At 35.3% G+C, this 23,803-nt stretch overlaps 1 protein-coding gene and 1 long non-coding RNA gene across 13 annotated transcripts in view; one reads left to right on the forward strand and one right to left on the reverse strand.

Moving 5' to 3' along the window:
* LOC147834296 (uncharacterized) overlaps positions 1–23,803 on the forward strand; it is a 340,821-nt gene that overhangs the window by 86,388 nt on the left and 230,630 nt on the right. The window lies entirely within an intron of this gene.
* On the reverse strand, positions 5,947–12,924 carry LOC141376995 (uncharacterized). Its single transcript, XR_015506569.1, has 3 exons — positions 12,699–12,924; positions 10,350–10,478; positions 5,947–6,745 (listed from the first exon to the last, which is right to left on the reverse strand). It is a non-coding gene; the product is annotated as an uncharacterized LOC141376995 (long non-coding RNA).

Here is a 23,803-nt window from a genome sequence, read left to right on the forward strand (position 1 = left end):
ATACAGGCTGGTCTGAGTATTTCAGAAACTGCTGATCTACTGGGATTTTTATACACAACCATCTCTAGGGCTTACAGAGAATGGTCCGAAAAAGAGAAAACATCCAGTGAGCGGCAGTTCTGTGGCACAAATGCCTTGTTAATGCCAGAGATCAGAGGAGAATGGCCAAACTGGTTCCAGCTGATATTAAACAGTAATTCAAATAACCACTCGTTAAAACTGAGGTATCAGAGGAGCATCTCTGAATGCACAATACGTCCAACCTTGAGGCGGATGTGCTACAGCAGCAGAAGACCACACTGGCCACTTCTGTCAGCTAAGAACAGTACACTGATACTACAATTTACACAGGCAAGATTTGGTTAAATGAAGATTGTAAAACGTTGCCTGACCTGATAAGTCTCGATTTCTGCTGCGACATTCGGATGGTAGGGTCAGAATTTGGCATCAACAACATGAAAGCATGGATCAATCCTGCCTTGTATAAACAGTTCAGGCTGGTGGTGGTGGTGTAATGTTGTGGGAGATATTTTGTTGGCACACTTTGGGCCCATTAGTACCAACTGACCATCGTGTCAACGCCACAGCCTACCTGAGTATTGTTGCTGACCATGTCCACTTCTTAATGACCACAGTGTACGCATCTTCTAATTACTACTTCCAGTAGGATAACTCGCCATGTCATAAAGCGCAAATCATCTCAGACTGGTTTTTTGAACATGACACAAGGCCTCCACAGTCACCAGTTCTCAACTCAATAGAGCACCTTTGGGATGTATCATGGATGTGCATCGGATGTGCAGCCTTAGTTTTGATTGTTCTTTTTTCTGGTCTTAATCGTCCTTATTATGGTCATTCTGTTCTGTCAACTCGTTTTAGTTGTTCCTTTATTCCTGTTCAGACGATAAGAAGACGTTTTATATAATCTGTTTCCTGTGGGTTTGTAGAGAGCGCCCATGACAGCTACTGTAGGTACTTGATGATCATTTTTCCTGATGTAAAGAAATTAATAAAAATGAACATCTTGCATGTCAAGGGGATAGTAAATTATCAAGAAATGTTCATTTTGGAAGTGAACTAACCCTGTAAGCTTACCAAAACAGCATTTGTTTGAAAAATTCGCAATACCTTACAGGTTGCTCCATAGGTAATATGTACACCAAAGGTGCCACCTAACAAAAAAAAATCTCTATGTAGGCTGATATATTTTTCTTATAATAAGTATCTTTGCTTTAAGTGCTAACTGTGAGTGCAGCAGCTATAATCATCATGACATTTACTAGCAACAGAGTGACACTGACTAGAGTGACAGTGATTGTGCTGATATTGTGTGTTTTTTAGCAGCACACTGTGGTTTGAGATCCGAATAACCGTGATGTATTAGAGCCGTGACAGCTACCAAGGAGGGAGGAATAGTTACAGTGATTTTGACAGCGTCTCAAGATAATAACAGTACTAAAGATAACTGTGATGGCAGTCAGTAGAAGTGCGAAACAAACCAGCTTAACTCAAGAGCACTGGAGCATAGAACACGCAATCAGATATAATTATATATATATATATTTATAAAATCTCTCTCTCTCTCTCTCTCTCTCTCTCTCTAAGCATTGTAGTGGCACTCTGAATGTGAACGCTTTAGCACAAGGTATGCAATATTATAATGCTGCATTTTAAAGTGTGCCTGTTATGTTATTTTAATCATTCCTCATTTTGTTTTGGAGGTCTTCTGCAGTACATTTACAGCTGCGGTATTCCAAGGTCAAAGATAAATCATGTTAATTTTATAAATACTATACAATACAACATTAGTTATTTCCACTATCTGGAATGGTTGGTTCAAGGATCTAGTTTCTCTAAAGAAAGTATACTCTTTGATTGGTCAGATGGAACCGTTATGATTGGTCTAATGCTTGTAGTTATATCAGAAACCAAATGATAATAACCATATTTAAATTTCAATTTTGTTAATCACAGTAATGTAATTAAAAGTATTAAAGTGAAGCCATTTTGGGTGACACAGTGGCTCAGTGGTTAGCATTATTGCCTCACAGCAAGAAGGTCACTAGTTCTGGCTGAGCCAGTTGGTATTTCTGAGTGGAGTTTGCATGTTCTCCCCGTGTTCACATGGGTTTCCTCTGGGTCTCCAGTTTTCCCCCACAGTCTGAAGACATGCGCTACAGGTGAATTGAATCAACTAAATTGGCAGTAGTGTATGTGTGTGCATGTGTATGAGTATATATATATATATATATATATATATATATATATATATATATATATATATATATATATATATATATATATATATATATATATATATATATATATATATATATATATTTATTTTTTAATTGCTTGTTTTTTGTTTCAGTTGCCTTTGGATATAGCATTTTAATTAGCTTTCAATTATCTGTAGCTGAGGTTTAATGCTATATAGTAGGCAATATACAATGATATTTATTTATTTATTTATTTATGTATTTATGTATTTTTTTATTTATGTATTTATTTATTTATTTGAGACAGCGAACAGCCTGAAGTAAGACTTTCGTGGATTTATTATGCTTGTTTTAGATGGATTTTAAAAACTGATAAAACTGATTCAAACTCAAACAGCATCCAACCAATTCTTTATGGGAGCACATCTTTTTACAATGCAGTATATTTTAAGTGCACTTTGACACCTTCTGTAGGTTTCCCCAGAGCCCTGTTTAATTTATAGACAGTATAACACTAATCAAAGAGAAATGTTAGCGTAAAAAAAAAAAAAAAAAAAAAAAAACAGGCAGAAAACTAATAAAAGCAACACCCTGACATCTCTCTAACCTGTCTTAATGAATATCACTCTAATCAAATTTAAATATACAGAGTGCCAGCGGAGATGCTAATTAGCATACAAATACAATTGTTTTGATAATGAGGTTTGCGAGTCGAGCAAGGGTAAAAAACTATTTGCAAAATGAAATACATGACTGCTGTTCATTTATTTGTCTAGTTTTGTTTGCACGAGGGTTTGAGGAAGATGGAGTCTGAGCACAATTCACTGAGTGTTTTGAACGTGTTCTGAGTGCACTGTGACATTTGGTGAAAATAACTTTCAGCCCTCATTTGCTTCCTTCGTATAATGGAAATTATGTCTTGAAGTGACATTTTAATTTGTCGTCATGTATGATACTAAATATAAAATTGGTAGAATGCTTCTGCATTTTCAGTCTTGTCAAACTCATAATATGCTAATAAGTGCACTATTAAACAAAGCTAATAGTCAGAATATGTGTCTGCTACATTGTGAAAACCACTTTAAATGGCCATAATGCTGCCAGATGCAATTAAAGCTTTTATTCAAGAGACAAAATGGATCAGATTGCTAAACAGTTTATTGAGATGTAAATGTAAGGCCGTATAACTGCATTTCTAGCATTTATCAGCCATAAATGATGAATATTAAAAGTTTTATATTGTTTTGAAAATATAATTAATAGTGAAAGCCACCTTTTATAGAAGCGTTTTTATTTATTTTTCTAAATTAATAGCACATTTAATTTACAGGTTGAAAAAAAAGGTTGTTGTTTTTTGTAAACTTGTTCTTTCTTTTTATTTTCATCACAACAATAGTTAGCTTCAAAAATGCCAGATATGAAATGGCCTACTTTTATTTGATTAAAAATGGGTATTAATTAATGGATAGTTAGTATGATCAACTTTTTCTATACAGAGCTCAACATACTGCGTCTGAGTACACCTCTCTCAATTATAAATATATTCTATTGACCTTATTCTCCGCAGACGAGCGGGCGCTGCCATTTGAATCTTTTTGGCACAAGACTTCCGGTCTCATTCACTTCCATTCATTTTTAGACATTAAAAACTGCTCGTTTCGCTGTTTGATGTTGCAAACTGATATTTCCTTGTTATATTATTCTACTTGGTCTGTATAGTCATGCAAACATTTGTTTGTAGAGCAAGTAGTTTGACCGTTTTTGCAGTTTATTATTCCTTGTCATTTCTCCCATAGGCAACTGAAACGGAAGTTCTAAGATAATTGCGAAAACAGGTGCACTTCAGCATTTTAGAATAAGGTCAATAGGATGCTTTACAATATTATATGTGTTCATCCATAGATTAGTCAGTACTGAAGCCAAATCTGGAGCTAATAAAACAAAATAACTTATGATAACGGTCCAAAATAAGTACACCCAAATGAATGTTGCGGAAAAATATTTTATAAAAAATTTAAAAAGAGCAAAATCTCTATCTATATCTCAAAAATTTTGTTCAAATTTTGTAGTTTGTAATTTTGTTTCTCTAATATTTCATATGAATTTAAATGTGTAATCTTTCTATTTCTAAAGACGCTTGGTGACAAATATTATTTTACCAAATCTATACATTTAATAAATCTGTTTTGTTTAAATGCACAAGAATTCATTACCTACAGTGCATCCAGAAAGTATTCATAGCGCTTCACTTTTTCCACATTTTCTTATGTTACAGCCTTATTCCAAAATACATTAATTTATTGGAGTTTAACTGTGGCAAATTCAGTTGATTGGACATGATTTGAAAAGGCATACACCTGTCTATATAAGGCCCCAGGGTTGACAGTGCATGTCAAAGCACAAACTAAGCATGAAGACAAAGGAATTGTCTGTAGACCTACGAGACAGGATTGTATCGGGCACAAGACAGGGGAAGGTTACAGAAAAATTTCTGCTTCTCTGAAAGTTCCAATGAGTACAGTAGCCTCCATCATCCGCAAGTGGAAGATGTTTGGAACCACCGGGCTCTTCCTACATATATGTATACATACAGTTGAAGTAAGAATTATATGCCCCTCTTTACATTTTTTTCTCTTTTTTAAAAATTTTTCCAAATGATGCTTAACTGAGCAAGGAAGTTTTCACAGTATGTCTGATAATGTTTTACCTTATCGAAAAAGTCTTAAGAGTTTTATTTCGGCTAGAATTAGAGCAGTTTTTACTTTTTTAAAAGCCATTATAAAGTCAAATATATATATATATATATATATATATATATATATATATATATATATATATATATACATACATACATATATATATATATATATATATATATATATATATATATACATACATACATATATATATATATATATATATATATATATATATATATATATATATATATATATATATATATATATATATATATTGATAAATCTAAGCTGTTACTGCATTCAGCTCAGGTAAAGTCTGTGGTCTCTCTTACCTACTACCATGTTCAGTGCTCAAACCTGCACACACACAATCACACACTCCAGAGCTCATAACCGCAGTATAATCCCTCCTCATATATGTGCTTCTGAAGTGAAGTGAGCAATTACAATGAGCCGCTGACCTGAGTGATCATTAATCCCAACATTAATGACTCCATTATGAAGCTGTAGGGACGAGAACAGAGCGCAGGCCTTCAGCATCATGCAGCATTCACTATATTTGCAGACTTAACCTTAATCATTGCCTGAAGAAAACTAATTGCCATCCAGTCACATATTCTGACTGGTGGCCTGTATAAAACACACTATACTGCCAAAACTTTAGGGTCACCTGCCTTTACATGCACTTGAAATTTAATGATGTCCCAATATTTAATTGTATAGAGTTGGTCCACCATATGCAGCTATAAGAGCATTTACAAGTTGTAGTTAAATTGAAGCCAGGTGCCTATATAGGTGCATGCCCGTCCCAAATTTTGGCAATGTATAGAATGAAAATGTACTACAGGTTGGTTGGTTGGTTGGTTGATCTGTTATTTGATTGGTTGGTTGATTGGATCATCGGTTGGTTGGTTTGTTTGTCAAATGATTTATTGGTCGGTTGGTTTGTTTGTTGGGTTGGTTGTTTGGTTTGTTTGTCAGTTGGTTGGTTAGTTTGTCTTTTAGGTCATTGGTTGGTTGTTTGATCATTTGTTTTTTGTTTTGTTGGTTGGCTTATCGGTTGATTCCTCGGTTGGTTGGTTTGTTGGTTTGTTAATTAATTCGTTGGTCAGTTGGTTAGTTCATCAGTTGGTTGGTTGGTTTGGCGGTTGGCTCGCCGGTTGGTTAGTTTGTCAGTTGGGTCATCAGTTGGTTGATTGGATGGTTGGTTTGTCGGTTGGGTCCTCGGTTCGTTCGATCCCGGTTGTTTCGTCAGTTTGTTGGTTGGTTAGTTGGTTTGTCGGTTGGTTGTTTTGTCGGTTGTTTGGTTGGTTTGTAGGTTCTTTGGTTCATCAGTTGGTTGGTTGGATCATTGGTTGGTTGGTTTATCGGTTGGTTGTTTGGTTGGTTGGTTTGTCAGCTGGGTCATCGGTTGGTTGGTTTGTCAGTTGGTTCGTTGGTTTGTTAGTTTGTTAGTTGGTTTGTTGGTTGGGTCGTTGGTTGGTTGGTTGGTTTGTCGGTTAGGTCATTGGTTGGTTGGTTCCTCGTTTGGTTGTTTCGTCGGTTGGTTGGTTTGTCGGTTGGTTCGTCAGTTGGTTAGTTTGTCTGTTGGTTTGTCGCTTGGGTCGTCGATTGATGGGTTGGTTTGTAGGTTGGGTTATCGGTTGGATGTTTGGTTGGTCGGTTGGGTCATTGGTTGGTTGGTTGGTTCCTCGTTGTTTAGTTGTTTTGTCAGTTTATTGGTTTGTCAGTTGGTTCATCAGTTGGTTGTTTGGATTTTTGATTAATTTGGTTGGTTTGTTGCTTGGTTCGTTGACTGGTTGGTTGGGTTGGTTTATTGGTTCAGTTCTGTAAATGATAAAAAAAATTACATATTTTAATCTTTATTTGCAAAAGACACTTACTAAAATGTTATTCAATGTAACATCTGTATACCATAAAATCCTGTCAGACATTTTTAATAAATCAAAACATGAATTTAGTATGATTGTTTGTATATTTTACTAAAAATATGTTGTTTCTTAAATACATCTTATTGTTATTTTGTCCATCTTTCATGAGTTGTTTCCATGAACAGCAAAATCTGAAAAAGAAAAAAAAAGAAAAAAAAAGTCACACTCATCACAGTGTGTCACACAGATTGTTTTGCTTTGCATATCATTTAAATAATTTAATGATTGTATTTATTTATTTATTTTTTATTTATTTATTTATTTATTTATTTTTAAATATTTGGATCATTCTAAGCACAGCTTAGTTTTTGGGATATGGGAAAATAAAATCAAACATTATCAAAACTTTAAATACACTAGTTTCTTTAAAAACATTTTAGTTGCTGTATAATAACTTCATATGACAACTCCTCCTTTGTCAGTATTTGAGTGTATAGAGTATATATATATATATATATATATATATATATATATATATATATATATATATATATATATATATATATATATATATATATATATATATATATATATATATATTATCAATATTCAAATTTATATGTGTGGTGTAATAGATCCGCCGAAACTACCAGATTATGATTTATGGAATTTCCATTCAGTTTGACTCTCAGCTACTGATTTAGGACTATAATAATGTGTCTCAATATTGGAGTGTGGTTTCAAGGCCATTAAAATAACACGGCTTGGGTCCCTTTAACACAAACACCTCATTTAAACATATTGCTGCTGCGCTCTTGGGAACTGAGTCATAGTGTCCTTTCCAAGTCCACAACTGAGGAACTGCACAAACTTTTAATACCTGTTCTTTCATACATCTTTCTAATAATACTTCTAGTAATACAAATTCTAGTAATACAGTTCTAGCTTACTTATACCATTATACTGTAGATTCGACAACATATTAGCTTTGTTTACATACACATTTTTTATGCACATATTGTGAATATATATATATATATATATATATATATATATATATATATATATATATATATATATATATATATATATATATGTATGTATGTATGTATGTGTGTGTGTGTGTGTGTGTGTGTGTGTGTGTGTGTGTGTGTGTGTGTGTGTGTGTGTGTGTGTGTGTGTGTGTGTGTGTGTGTGTGTGTGTGTGTGTGTGTGTGTATTGTAAAATATAAAATAATAGGGTGATTTTTTTTGGTTAGAAAATTCGATAAACATTTTTATGGTTGAGTCATACAAATATGCTATGTTAGAAATGTACTGTAAGTCCATTAATGCATGATTAAAATTTCATTTTAACAGTTTCAACAGATTATGTAGTCTCAAACATATAATTTAAGTTATTTATAGCATCTGTTTGTAGGATTAAATACATTGTTCTTTCATAACTGATTTAAAAGGCTATGCGCTCATGCAAGAAAATATGACAGAAAACTCATTCAGAAACAGACTTTTATGAGTATTTTAAAGGGGCTTTTTTGTTCTGTTGAATGCCTCAGATAGAAACAGTGCTTTATCAACAAATTATAAATGTGATATTCTTTGGTATTTCGAAAAAGCTTCATATTTTGAGCTCCAAAAATGTCAACACTTAAAATTCAAGAGAGAAAAAAAGTGTTTGAATAGCTTAATAGGTTAATTAAACTTATAATGGTTTACATTGTTGGTGTCTTGAAGGATTAGGGTAATATTATCCAGGAATAATACCTTTTTAATACTCTAAATAATTAACAATTTACATATTTTGTGATTCACATGTGTTTTCCAGTTATTTATGCTTTTGAATTGCATTATGGGACCTTGATCTCTGCTCTTTTGACTTTTGATGATTAAAAATTCAACTTTAAAGTTTAACAAGAGACTTCTATTGACATTTTAATAGTTTGAAATAATGTATAAGATATAATTCAGAGAGAAATACGACTGTAAAATAAAATAACTGGCGGTAAATAACTGGCACTGGCGGTTTATAACGAGGTTTTTGTACTGTAATATAAAACACCAAACCAGAAAATATATCAGTTTAAACTATTAAAAATGTTATCATAAAAGTCACTTTTTTCGAACTTTTAAAGGTTAAAAGTTGTTGGAAGAATGATCAAGGTCCCATAATGCAATTTAAAAGCACAAATAAATGGGTAAAATTTATTTAAAAAATAATAAAAACATGAATCACAAAAAATGGAAAATGCTAATTTACGGATATGTTTTACAGTGAGACTTTAGCTGTACGGTTTTTAATAAATTGCACACGATGCATGTATGCTTTTGTGTACTCAGAGTTCAGATGTGAAAGCCTCTAAGTGCACTGAATTTGTCTTCTAAAATGAGCATTTTCTCAGACTTCTTTGTGCAGATTCTGTATTTTCACCTTTATGGTGATGAATAGGTTCATTTCATTGCCTTTAAAGTGAAATAACAGAACATAAACATAAAAGATCTTTTAAAATAAAATTTTAGACAGTATTTAGAAGCTTTTGCATCTGAACTCTGCACTTTTTTTTTAAAATGAATAAAATAAATTCACATTTCCTAATCAACAAAAACACCATTATAAACAACAACAAAATAAAACAAGTTAATTCTGCCAAATGTGTGTTTATATTTTATGGAATAAAGGAAACAATGCAGGTTTAGAGCAATATATGGAGGTTAGCAAATGATTTAAAATGATGTATTGTTTGGATTAACTTTTTCTTTAAGAAAATGAGATGATTGCGTTTTCTTCGCCCTCCAGTCACAGTCAGTCACTGGAACGCTTCTTGATGGATTGAGCTTGTATTACATTTGGAATTATTGTTGCTTCAGCAGCTTTGCTAAAAACAAACAAAAAATACTTTGTAAATATTAAATTATTCTATGTAAATAGTGTTAATATTTATTTATGCCAGTTAAGAAAGGGGGAGAATTCCTATACGGAAAAAAATTCTATGATTTCCTTGTCTAATTTAATCAATGAAAATTACCATATTTAGCTTTGAAACTAGTTTACTGTCCAGCTATGCACCATAGGCGAGTTTAATTAGATAGATAGATAGATAGATAGATAGATAGATAGATAGATAGATAGATAGATAGATAGATAGATAGATAGATAGATAGATAGATAGATAGATGACGGATATATAGATAGATAGACAGACAGACAGACAGACAGACAGACAGACAGACAGATGATGGATGGATGGATGGATGGATGGATGGATGGATGGATGGATGGATAGATATAGATAGATAGAATGAAGACGGACAGATAGATAGACAGACAGACAGACAGACAGACAGACAGACAGACAGACAGACAGACAGACAGACAGACAGACAGACAGACAGACAGACAGACAGACAGACAGACAGACAGACAGATAGATAGATAGATAGATAGATAGATAGATAGATAGATAGATAGATAGATAGATAGATAGATAGATAGATAGATAGATAGATAGATAGATAGATAGATAGATAGACAGATTTTGGAAATTGTGCCAAATGTCGGCTACCTGTACTTAATCATTTGCAAAGATGTACTTAGACATTTGCAATTTGATGAAATGAATGAGAAAACCTCTGTTGTGAACAATTGCCAAGTGGTTTGGAGGTTTGTCCATGGTGTTTTGAGAATGCAATTCCTGTTTCAAGAAATGAGAAAAACTGTTATTAAGTTGTGCCTCATTCACAATTGAGAATTTGTGGAACTGGTTTGAACCAAGTCTATCTCTTGAATTGATGATGAAAGCTCAAAAACGTCACATTGTGCCCGCTGGTACAGACAGCCAGTCTACATGCTGGAATTTACACAAGGATCTCATGGCTGTGACGTAGCTTCTAAATTTCTTTTCAAATAGTAAGAATGAATTTGTTTGAAATAATGCGAAAACAACCAATTTTCACTTTTTATTGAAATATATGTGTCTTAATAGTGTTTTTAAGCAGTGTGGGACACATATATAACTATGTTAGGGGCACATGTATAACTGTCAATTATATATAACCTAATTAACCTAGCCAAGTCTTTACCTTGCATTGTAAGTTGAATACTAGTATATTAAAAATATCTAGTCAAATATTATGTAAGGTGATCATAGCAAAGATAAATAAATCAGTTATTAGAAATGAGTTGAAAAAAATCTTTCTATTAAACAGAAATAAATATACAGGTGGGTTAATAATTCTGACTTTAACTGTATATCATTGTACAGCGTCCTATACAAAATACTAATTAAAAAAACAGACATCTGTGAGGGGGGTTTATACTGAGCAGTATATACAGTATATACATCAGTAATTCAGTATGCCTGTGAAGGCCACATCAGAGCTGGACTATTGATTGAAAGGAGCAGCACTGTCTGTGTCTCCCGGTGTGTTTTTCTGCATATGAGTGTCTCTGCTCATTCAGAAGAGGGACGAGGATCACCTTGTCAGTCACACGCTCGCTGTAATTGAAGCGCTGCTGTTCAAGGCAGATTTTAAATTAGCTTCATAACACTCGCCATCGCCTCCGTGTTTATTTGTGAATGCTGCTGAGGGTAGAAACTCCACGGCGTTGCAGTCACAATGCGCTCTGCATGCACAATAACAGCACGATGAACTGTGAAAAGTCTGCATCACATACAGCGTTATGAATCGCTCGTCACTGTCAAGAGTCAAGTTTATTTTAAATTCAGCTCCACTGGAGAGTTATTTTAAATTAACTTCAGGTAACTTCGAAAAGAACAGCATGATCAAAAAGTCAGACTTTATATATTATGCTGGGTTTCTTGCCTGACAGATTTACAGTATTTAATGACGTTTTTTTAATATATTTCTTTATTTAGATTGTGCTTTTTCTTTTCTTTTTCACCTAAGCATAAGGGTATTTATAAGGATATTTACTTATTTAAAGGATACAGTATTTGAATTTATTTATTTATTTATTTTTTACACATTTGTAAACATAATAGTTCATTCATTTATTTTCTTGTCGGCTTAGTCCCATTATTAATCCTGGGTTGCCACAGCGGAATGAACCACCAACTTATTTAGCAAGTTTTTATGCAGCGGATGCCCTTCCAGCCGCAACCCATCTCTGGGAAACATCCACACACACTCATACACTACGGACAATTTAGCCTACCCAATTCACCTGTACCGCATGTCTTTGGACTGTGGGGGAAACCGGAGCAAAACCCATGCAAAGGCAGGGAGAACATGCAAGCTCCACACAGAAACGCCAACTGAGCTGAGGTTCGAACCAGCGACTCAGCAACCTTCTTGCTGTAAGGCGAAAGCACTACCTACTGCGCCACTGCCTCGCCCCAACATAATAGTTTGAATTACTAATTTCTAATTGTTTTCTTTTATCTTTGCCATGATGACAGAACATAATATTTCACTAGATATTTTTTAAGATACTAGTATTCAGCTTAAAGTGACATTTAAAGGCTTAACTAATTAGGCAAGTCATGGCATAATATCTGCAACTAATACAAAATACATCAACCAGATTTTTTAATTAAATTGAAGAAGCAAGAACATATTACACCATTAATCGAATTACGCTTGGCGGCGCGGCTGTTCAGACTGACACCGACACAAGGAGTCATGGTGTTAATGCGTTTCTTTTAATGACAGCAGTAAAAACTATTTGAACTGTACAAGCTAAAAATTTACATTTATTTTTATATCTTTTTTTTATCCACAAAGTGTGCAGCTTTTGTCACTGCAGTGCATTTTAATGGGCTTCTGGAAGAACATTTCAAGTACACTACTAATACAGTGATATTAGTATGCTTTGTAAATAAAGTATACTTTTATACTTGACCTTTACTTAAGTATACTTCTTTTTCCTAAGGGTGTATTTACTAACTTACCAAGATCAGTGTTGTACAGCCAGGGGGAGTATTGCTGCTCTGACAGCCGAGTTGGGTCAAAGCTAGGGATGCTCCAATCAGGATTTTTGCAGCCGATATTGAGTACCGATTCCTTGTCATGGTGATCAGCTGATACTGAGTTCCGATTCTAATGCTTCAAGTTTTGTAATCATTGAGCACATTTTCCCTTTAAGTATGAACCTTAAGAGGAGATCTTGCCTTACCTAAGAGAATAAATGAAGGATGCTGTTTTTAATACCTTAAACGCATCCCTTTAGGTGTGAAAGTGTCATGGTCTAAGCAGCTTTACAGAAAATAATTCATCCATTCATTTTACTTCGACTTAGTTCCTTATTTATCAGGGGTTACCACAGCAGAATGAACCTCCACAGAAAATAATATAACACAGATATAAACATTATGAAAAATTACTATGCAATTTGAGAACATTGCAAATGATGAAAGAAGAAATCAACATTTTGGAGCTCACATTTGATGCATGAGAAGGTAAAATGCACACCTATACATCTAATACTTCTTCACTGAAAGGAAGCCTGTACTATTTATTACAATAAGTATATTACAGGTTATATTATTAAATAATCATGTTAAAAAATAAATTAAGTTTTATTTATCTAATAATTCCATCCAGCTTTTAGTGGACTTGCAATATTGTCAATACAGAACTTACAGTTGTTATATGTAAAAAGGTCTAAATACATGCAAGACCATTCAAATGTATTGCTCATCTATTGACAGTAGATCCCTCAATGAGAGAGGGGGGTAGATTTGCGCTCGCGATATCTTGCTCTATTCATTTTTACAAATGTAATGTTTAGACCATCACTGTGCCTCTCACGATCTGTTCTGTTGCTCATTCACTCTCGCCGCCATGATTTCAGAGTATTTTAACTCATTTTTGGGGATTTCTGGGCTGGTATAAATCGCAAACACAAGATACAATGGCTCCACTTGCGACCACGAGAGCATCACTCGTGTGAGTTGCGCTAATAAACAGGTAGCACTGTGTCTGTATATATTTTAGTTGGTGTGACACCTCCAAGCAGGGGTTAATTCATGCTGGAACACGCCAGATCCAGCTCCTCATCCCTTTGCTCAACCGCCCTTTTTCCCCCTTCGCTGTTAACTTTCACTTTCTTCCGCGACTCCCCAACTCTTTTCACTGTCGTCCGCGACACCTATCCTTCTTCGGGTAACATATATATATATATATATATATATATATATATATATATATATATATATATATATATATATATATATATATATATATATATATATATTAGGGGTGTCAAAATTAATTGTTTTTTCTGTGCATCGCGATGCAGACTTGAACAACTTGATATCAGTTCAAAAATAGAACATAACCAGTTCTTATGTACTGACGTCATTAATCTCATTTGCACTACACTGCGGTAGCTTACTATGGTGAGGGAGGTGAGCATGAGTAATTAAACACAGAATTTCTGCACAATTCACTGTGTGTGTTCGCTGGAAAGTCTTTCACTGACAGGGAAACTACAGCAGAAGCCCTGTTTCACTGTAATAGAGAAAATGAAAGTAAACTCCATTTCTCTCTCTCTCTCTCTCTTTCTCATGAACAGTCATAGGGGTGTAAGAACTCGCTTGACAGGGCTCATAAAGCGATATTTACATTTGTTTATTTGCTATAAATGTTCATGTTGTTCTGTGCATGTGCTTGAATTTTTAAAGGTAAGTTCATATATCTGAATGCTTGTTTTAAGGACAAAACTGTGTTACAAATAATATATAAATATATTAATATTTTTAATCATAGAATTATTGTGCTGTGAAGTAAAATCTAAAATAGTTTATGGAAAGCATCAAGTAAAATAAAATATAGTAAAATAATATTTACTGTCTTCATGGCAAAGATAAAATAAATCAGTTATAAATAAAAAAAATTAGGTATTTAATCTATTGTGTTTAGAAATGTGTTGAAAAAAATCTTCCCTTCATTAAACAGAAATTGAGAGAAAAAATAATTTGGTGCTAATAATTCTGACTTCAACTGAATATATATATATATATATATATATATATATATATATATATATATATATATATATATATATATATATATATATATAAATAAAATTTTTATTTTATCTTCTCTTTTTCTCATATACTACAATGTGTGCAGAAGCATCACATTTGTGACATTTTTTTGAATTGGAATATGAGTCACTCAGACATCCACAATACTAGCTGTGCAAACCCAATACTGAAAGATCCTACAAGAAAACCAGCTTGCAAATCCTCCAATATTGCTAGAGCTTTATATTCTTACACTCACAGAAACCCAAGCAAAGCTTTCTCTGAATCACCCGCTGAAACTCAGCCAATAGAGCTGTAAAGCTGAGGTCTGGGACTGTTTTAGAAAAGAAGCGCCCTTTACCCTCATGAACAGACAAGAGATTTCCACCAAAACAAACAAACGGATAAACAGGCTTAGGTTCCTCCTGCAATCAGAATCTAGTGGCTGTCACCTTAGCTCTGCGGAGAAAAGCCAGAGACCTGAAATTCTGCAGCGGCGGAGAGTCGATGCTGGAGATCAATAACCACAAACTGATGGCCATTACTGTGCTTCTTAATGGGCCAGTATTTGTGGTTCTGGTTATAACTGAGACCTAAAGTTATTACAGCTTTGTGTTTTAAATGAGCTTGATTTCATTTTTGTTTTAATCAAGTTAATTGATTTATAAAGCACATTTGAAAACACTACACTGTAAAAATATACTTATTTTATGATTCACAAGTGTTTTCCGTTTGTTTATTTATTTGTGAATTGCATTATGGGATGTTGATCTCTGCTTTGTCGACTTTTGCTGTTGAAAACGCAACTCTAAAATGACTTTTTATTGACATTTAATTAGCTTAAATTGTTGTAATAAGTCTGTAAAATAACATACAATGTCCTGGTAGTTTATTGCAAGGCTTTTGTGACATAATATACAACACCGACCCAGATAACATATCACGTTAAACTATAATAAATGTTGATGAAAGTCACTTTTTCAGATTTTTCAAGGTTAAAATTTTGTTGTAAGAAAGATAAAACATAAAAAAATTAAAACACGAATAACAAAATACAAAAAGCTGCTTATTTATGGATATGTACCAGAGTGATGATAAGATTAAAGAAAGTTTAACAACCTACAGTAACAACACATAACTACTAGAAAGGACTGTAAACATTAAAGGGCTATGAAACCCTCCTCTTTCAGTTTAAGTCTACCTCAGAAAAATGCTACATGAAGGGTGTAAAGCTGGACGAGCAGAGGGAGGAGTGGGCGTGGCCGGCAAAGCTTTAGTTTAAGTAACAATTCACAGCATTTACTACTGATTTATAACCAAGGTGTGAATTACAGGGGGGTTTGGGGGGGATTGAGCCCTTTGAAACTGAGAAAAGTTCACGCTGATCTGTATTTTAAATATTAACGGTAATGATTAATATAATAGACATCCATTTGACCACCCATGTCAATTGCGTCAATCGGTCTATGTGTGAAAAAAAGCCATTCAACATCATTCAAAGTCTGAAAACAGCAGATTTACAGCACCGATAGACACCATAAGAGTTGACAAGAAAGTTTTCTCATAAAATATTTTTTTGTTTCTACAAATAAACTAAAAGTAAAATCAAATAAGAGGCATAGTTCGCGTATAGTTGCATATAGCTAATCAGGTCAGAATACATTAAATAGTCTATCCCACAAAACACTGAAAACTTATTTTATTAATAAATTAGATGTAATTAAAATAAATACATATATCTGATTTACTAAAGCATGTATTACACAAACTAACATTACCGAAAATATTAAAAACACACTACTTATAACCTGCCTAATATTAAAAATTAAGCATTGTGCAACATAAAGGGCACATATTTATGCCTATCTGACCTATTTTTTGCTCAAACTATAACAGGAGCAAAGAATTTAGTTGGTATGAAATCGAAATGTCGAATGAATGTCAATTGTCAAACTGACTTTACCACGGTTCAACAGCATGGTATGGAAACCTTTGTTAGACATGCGGATGATCCTGTCCCCTACTGCTGGCATTGCACCACTCAAAGATACTTTGTAGTGTGCAATTTAACATAGTTGCCTCTAGGAGTCACCAATAGAAAAATATAACAAACACACACAAGAAATACTTATACCCCAGAAATGACAACCCAAGCTCATTCTGGAAAGGTAGCCCCGCGGACATTTCTGGAGACCGCGATTTACAGGGCCGGAGGTACGTACGGACGCGTTTAGTTTTTTTCAAGCAAACACTGTGGGTCCACTACGCTCCACTACTCCTCTTCGCGCTCGCCGGCCGACGGCTCGCCTCTGAGTGGAGGGCTTTCCTGATGCAACCAGTTTGTCTGCTTAGCTCACAGCGTTGCGTCGGCGGAGCAGAGGCCCCAGAGGAGGAGGAGGAGCCGGCCACGGGGACGACGAACGGGATCGAGTCCGGGGAACAGCGGTTCCAGAAATTAGGTAAGACGAAAAACAGAATCCGAAAAATAAGGGCGAGAATGCGGCGGGATCCGAAAACGCGGTCTAAATCGAAGACAAGGGCTTTTTTTTTTGTTTGTTTTTTTTTTTTCGTGACGGCTTTTGCAAATCGTCGCTCAGGTTTAGGGAAGGAGGAAGAGGAAGAGGAGGGCGGTCGGTCGGGTCGACCGATACGGCGGCTTTTCGCGCAAGAACAGTGCGCGCTCCCGAGAGGTGCCCGAGACGCAAAAAAGCGCGCACAGCGGCCTCTCGCGGATCCGCAAAAACAAAAAACGCTCCAATACGTACCTCCCGGGACGTATCTCTCGGTCCGCAGAAACGTCCGCGGGGCTACGTTTCCACAATGAGCCCGGGTTGAGAAATGAAGTTGTCGTGGAACAACGCACATTCTCACGTTAATTTCATTGTTAGTAAATTCAAACGTGAGGGTGAAACCTGGCTTACGCAAAGTTTTTGTGCATACGCAGCGTTGATACATGAAGCCCCAGGAGATCGGCTAAATGATTAAATTATTATAAAACTCAACTCAAATACACAAACATGGAACAAAGGCACTATAATAAGACGCTAAAGCCATGGTTATAAGTTGCGAAGACTATTACAAAAACAAGAAAACAGAAAACATCCTAATAACAGACTTTAGTATAGAAAAAGGCTTTAATGAAGCCATTAGAACTTTGTGATTGTGTGACTGAACTCCGCCTCCACAGAAGATCAACGCCCACTCCTAAATCACAGTCTGTTAAGCTCCTCCTACAGATTAACAATGCAGAATGTCTATAAACGCAGGTCCAGTAAGTTGTAAGTTCATATCAGCAAATCCACTTCTTTTCGTTCTACGTTTTAATTTACAAATGAAACACAATTTGATGTCGCATTTTAAACAAGATCAAACCTATTAAAACATTTCAATCAGAGAAATGGCAAAAATAATAAACAATCATAAAACTAACTTTCGTTTTTGGAACTAGAGGGCCTGTGTTTGTGCTCATCAGGAAACCCATTACCTGCAATGCAAGCAGGTGAGTCAAGCCTCCCCAAATAAGCTATCGACATTACAGCAACCCTCCCTCTGAAGGTGACATTGGGTTTATAATGGCCACCAGGAAACCTTGTGGCGAAATTCAGAATTGATTTGCAGTTTGTTTTTCGCTCTCTAAGATGCCTCGGAGGGCGTGCATTAGATACGGCTGGACGTAGGTGGGCAGCCCAAGGTCATTTAGCATATAAGAGTGATATATTCTGACGTCGGGTCTCGGCGTTCAGAACGGGCAGATGCTCTGGATCCGATGCCGCTTGCCAAGTGTCTTTATTAATAAGCTAAGGGGAGGTTTGAGAGCTGTTGGCAGCCGAAAGCTGCATGGATGCCGCTCGACCCCTGCTGCTTCAAGTCTCAAAGAACAAAAACACGCTCACCTACAGCACACCACTGAGATTATTCACATTATATAAGCGCTCTTTTTTTAAAGGTGCGCTGCTTATTCAGCTGGGCAGGTTATTACGTTTAAGCAATGAGAAGCTCTCAGATGGACCTTCACATTTGTAGAAAACGCAATAAAAAGGGAAACGTCTCATGCATAGTTTTTGCTCTTTGAAGTGTTTGAGGAAGTAAAATGATGTCATGCGGTTTTGGCTTTGGACTCGGCGCCGTTTGATGCATTTGAACTTTCACTGATGTAATTTATCTTGAAAATGTCTGCAAATTAATTTAGCATACTTTGATCTCAGAATGAGGAGTATTTCGTTTCTTTTTGGACTTCTAATATGCTTTTTATGGCAGATATGAAATGTATTTAGGAAAGTCGTGTATTGGTTTCAGGTTTTTTCCACCGTGGAAAGCGAAGAGGATCAAAATTCTTTCCTTTTTCTTTTCTTGGTCACACTTTACTGTAAGGTTTCATTAGTTAATGTATTTACTAACATGAACTAATAAAGAACAGTACTGGTACAGCATTTGTAAACCATAGTTCAGCATTTACTAATGCATTATTAAATGTGCTGTATGTAAGTTTTTGACTCTTCGAAAGCAAAAGAAATACTATAAAATGTTTGCAGATATTTAAGAAACATGCAGAGTGAACATTCTTGTTTATCTGTGAAACAGTGCTGAAGTGAGTTATTCTACTTTGAAAATGTCTGTTACATGCATCTTTGTTTTGGTTCTTTTAACCGGCCCAATGCCACTTTAGGCAATTATATTTCAGCGCTCCAGGTTGCCTTGTTGGAAAACAGCATGACCAAAATGCGACCTCAGGTGGACAGTAGCAGACTCTGAAATGAGATGCAGATTCAGAGTTCCACATGAGGCTATTTATTAGAAAATAATATAAATCTTATGAGCGTAAACATTAGCTGGGAAGATTACATTGTAACCCTGTGTCCTAACAACACACTACGTGAGGAGATTTGCGGTGATGAGCAATTTGGCTGTTTGAACCAGAGGAAACACGACAGAAATTGAAATACAGCCACAGAATATGCACTCACCAGGGGTGATTTTAGGATTTTCATTTTAGGGGGGCTTAGCTCCTTATAAGGTACATTAATTATATATATATATATATATATATATATATATATATATATATATATATATATATATATATATATATATATATATATATATATAATGTGTGTATATATTTACCTAGTTTTCCATGTGGTCTCCCATCCAGGTACTGACCAGGCTCAGCCCTGGTTAGCTTAAGTGAGTAACCGGTCTTAGGCTGCAGGTTGATATGACTGTGGCCATATCTGTAGATTGACCAGTAGATTAATCATCAGTGTAACACATGAAATATGAAACACAATTTGTAAAAAATAAACACTACAATAATTTACTTTTAGCACTTAAAAACTGATTTTCGGGCCTAACCTGCTATTTCTTTTTTTTCTTCATGAAAAGTATTGACTCCTGCATGGCAGAAGCAAACACAAACGCTCTTAATGCATTGTCATGGCCTGATCTCAAAAATCAAGCATTATTTCCACATCCCACTGACTCTTTATGGCAGGAGTTTCATCACTAATGGATGAATAGTGCACCTCTGTCTCTTTGCCTCTTTAGTATTTAAAGATGATCATTGTGTCATACCTTCAGGAATGTGTCATAAATGCTTTCCAATAAGCCGAGCTGAATATGTGCGCTATTGTCATTTCAGCTCAAGCTCTCACTGTCCTCTGGACGAGTCACCGGTTGCAGAGTTCTCAGATGAAATCTTTTTTGAATACACATCACAAAGTGTGTGTGTATGCATGCGTGTGTATGTGGGCTCAATATGTATGTCCGCCTCTTATTTTGAAAACGAGACTATAGAGCTCTCATTGAGTATCAGCTCATTATTAGTGCTAATAATTAATGCTAAATTTGTGAAAGACAGGTTAAGCATTTATTCAGCCTCTGATGAAATGAAACATACAGTCTGTTTAACTGTTGTTTTGTTGGTTTATTGTGTATATGCTGAAATTCCACATGCATGTTTGTAATGAGGCAATAAACGCATGTAAACTGCTACTATTAAATTTACTCAATTAAATTCAAAGTATTTAATTTAAGCAATCCTTCTAGCTAAAATAAGCAAATTAAGGAATTTACTCAGTTTATTCAAATATTTTTAACAACTGAAGTATGATTATATTGCATGTTTATTTTTTAAAGTTAAATACACTGAGTCTAACGCGATCACTATAGCAACGCTTCCGTTGGCGCTTGAAAAGTTGAGCTAGTCCCAACTTCTGCAGCGAGCAACGCCTCTGAAGTGCCACCAATGGATCCACAATGCAGTTCTGCAACGCCTGATGTCACCCATTCAAAGTGAATAGGAAGCGTTGACGCTGACGCCCCATGTGAATGGGGTGTTACTCTAGTGTAATTTGAACAGGAGCTAACAACATAGCGGTTCCGAGTCCTGACGTTATTTTGGAACAGCATATCTGTGATTTCCTGATTCTCATTGAGCACCAGTACAGCCAGTGCTCACGACTGTTACACATGCTGAACGCATGACCCTTTTGTAAAGAATGGTATTTTCACTACAGTTGTCAGTGTTGATTGTTGATTTTTAAATCAAAAGTAATTCACAAATGCTTGAAAATTAATTTTTTTTGATGACAATAATTATCTATTGTTACAACTTAATTTGTTACGAATAACTGTGGAAAAAGGTTAAAACATTAAAGCATATGATAATAACTGTACCCAGCTTAAATGTAAAATAAAGTTACCCGAGAGAAAGGGAGAGGCAGGGGGAGGGAGAGACAAAGAAAGTAGGCCCCAAAGAGAGCCTGATAGCAGTAGAGTCAGAAAAGATTTACCATCTATTTTGTATCTTTCTTGACCATGTGACCAAAGACCAAATAATGAGACCTACTATCTGACTGATCAACATGTGACCACATTGTAAACCCCTAAAATACACACACAAGGCCCTGATCTTATCAGTATCTGCCTTTGGAATCAGTATGGACCTCAGGCGACACTCATGTCTCATCACAAAGTGGCAAACAAAACTGACTCTCTCTCTTTTGGTAATACCCAGTTTAAATGTGATATTTTGGAAACCAGATTTAAATTTAGCTTGAAAAGTAGGGTCGGGTAGAAAACTATTCTAAGCGGGCAGCAGGTAAACAAAGGCCGCATGCAGCAGGAGCAGTAGGGTGCGGAATAAAACCTCGCGGGAGTGGGACTGAAAAAATTGGTCTCGCACAGACCTCTAGTGTAGATGATTCTGTATGTGTATTAGTCTGTTCTACCCAAACACTAGTTTGAGTAGGTATGCACTAAGTGCATAGACAGTAAACATATGGGTGATTCAAGAATGTGGGTGCATTTTGCATTTCCAAGATTAATATTTCATTAACATTCTATTATTTTTTTTCAAAAACATTTTATTGCTAATGAAATCTCTAAAATGTGTGTGTGTGTGTGTGTGTGTGTGTGTGTGTGTGTGTGTGTGTGTGTGTGTGTGTGTGTGTGTATGTATGTAATGTAATTTTGTGTTGAAAATAGTAACTGACAGACTCCCACCATATCTATTTTGACTATTCTGCCTCCTAAATCAAACATTCAGCTTTATAATTAAGTCCAATTTCTTTCTTTTAATGTTTATTTATTTACAATTCAACTCTAATTATTACTAAAACTATATAACTAAAGCAATGTCCACTGTGCTGAGTGAGAGTGCTTCTCTTCTCTTAAACTGAACAGAGCATCATCAATGACGTAAGCGTGCTCTGTGACGGATGCAATGTGAGCGCAGACCATTGGGGGAGACATGAGGGGGGACAAGCATGCTTCGGCATGGTTCAAGGCAAATGTAATAGTGTGAGTAGGTTCTTAATCTTATTCATACAAAATGTTTAGTATAAACCAATTGTAGATAAATAATTTGTCAACTCTTTTATTGTGATATTTCAGTGTGTAATGTGAAGTGGGACGTTGACATGTGCGGATCCAAAAGCAGGTTTTTTAAACAGACATGGTCTTGCTTGCGTAAGCAACTGTCAAAACAGGGGCAAACAGATGTATACAGGCAATCCAGAGTGGTGGTCATAAAACAGGCAGATAGTCAAAAAGGCAGGAGGCGGACAACATAAACAAAACAAAGCAAGGTGAAACCCGGAAGTCAAGGGAAACGTGTTGTAATGTTCACAGTGACAGCATAACAAGACTCAGCCATGAAGTGTGTGTGTGTGTGTGTGTGTTGTGGATCTAGTCCTTGTAATCAGTCCATAATGATTCTCTGGCTATGAGTGTGTGCATTTAGTGGAATCTGGGACAGGTGTGAGTGGTGCATGACTGGAACTTGTAGTTCATATAAAGGCGGATTGTGATCTGTGTGTTTACCAGCGATCTATAAGGATTAGATTGCTGGTGATTGTGACAAAGTGAAGCTCTCATTCACATTAGATAAACAATAATATAATAAAGATACATAATATTTAGTTTTAAACATATGCAGTGTCTGGTCTGAGGTTAGAATCTTGATTTAAAGCATGCAATGGTAAAACAATGGAAACTTTTAGGGATTTTAAAATTTGACAGTAAATTAAACATCCATTTGTAACATCAAGAAGTGTTTACTATCCCGTTTAAGCATTATTTTACAATACCTTATTAATGGATTCAGTTTAAATGATCCATTTGTTGCATATCATTCCATGAAAGAATACAAAACAGCCGCATAAAGGAGTCATAACATATTATTTGATGATGATGATGGTAATGATGATGATAATACATTGTAATAAACTTTTTATTAACACATTTTTTAATGAGCAATTTGAGGTCTGCTGAAGAAAAAAACGCTTGACAAAATGTTGGCAAGACCGCAAGCTCCACCGTTTCTAAATGTGACTGATTTGAACAGCAGAGAGCAGTAATGGATGTGTGTGAGGCTGCCAGGCAACATATTCAAAGCCAAATGATGTGACATTGAGATAATAATCTCTTATTGTGTAAAATTAATTACATTGGCAGCGTGTGTCTGTGTTCAGCATGTCTTGTGTGTGTGTGTGTGTGTGTGTGTGTGTGTGTGTGTTTGGGTCAGG

Source organism: Danio rerio, chromosome 13 (assembly GCF_052040795.2).
Source record: "Danio rerio strain M-AB ecotype USA chromosome 13, GRCz13ab, whole genome shotgun sequence".
Taxonomy (NCBI): Eukaryota; Metazoa; Chordata; class Actinopteri; order Cypriniformes; family Danionidae; genus Danio; species Danio rerio.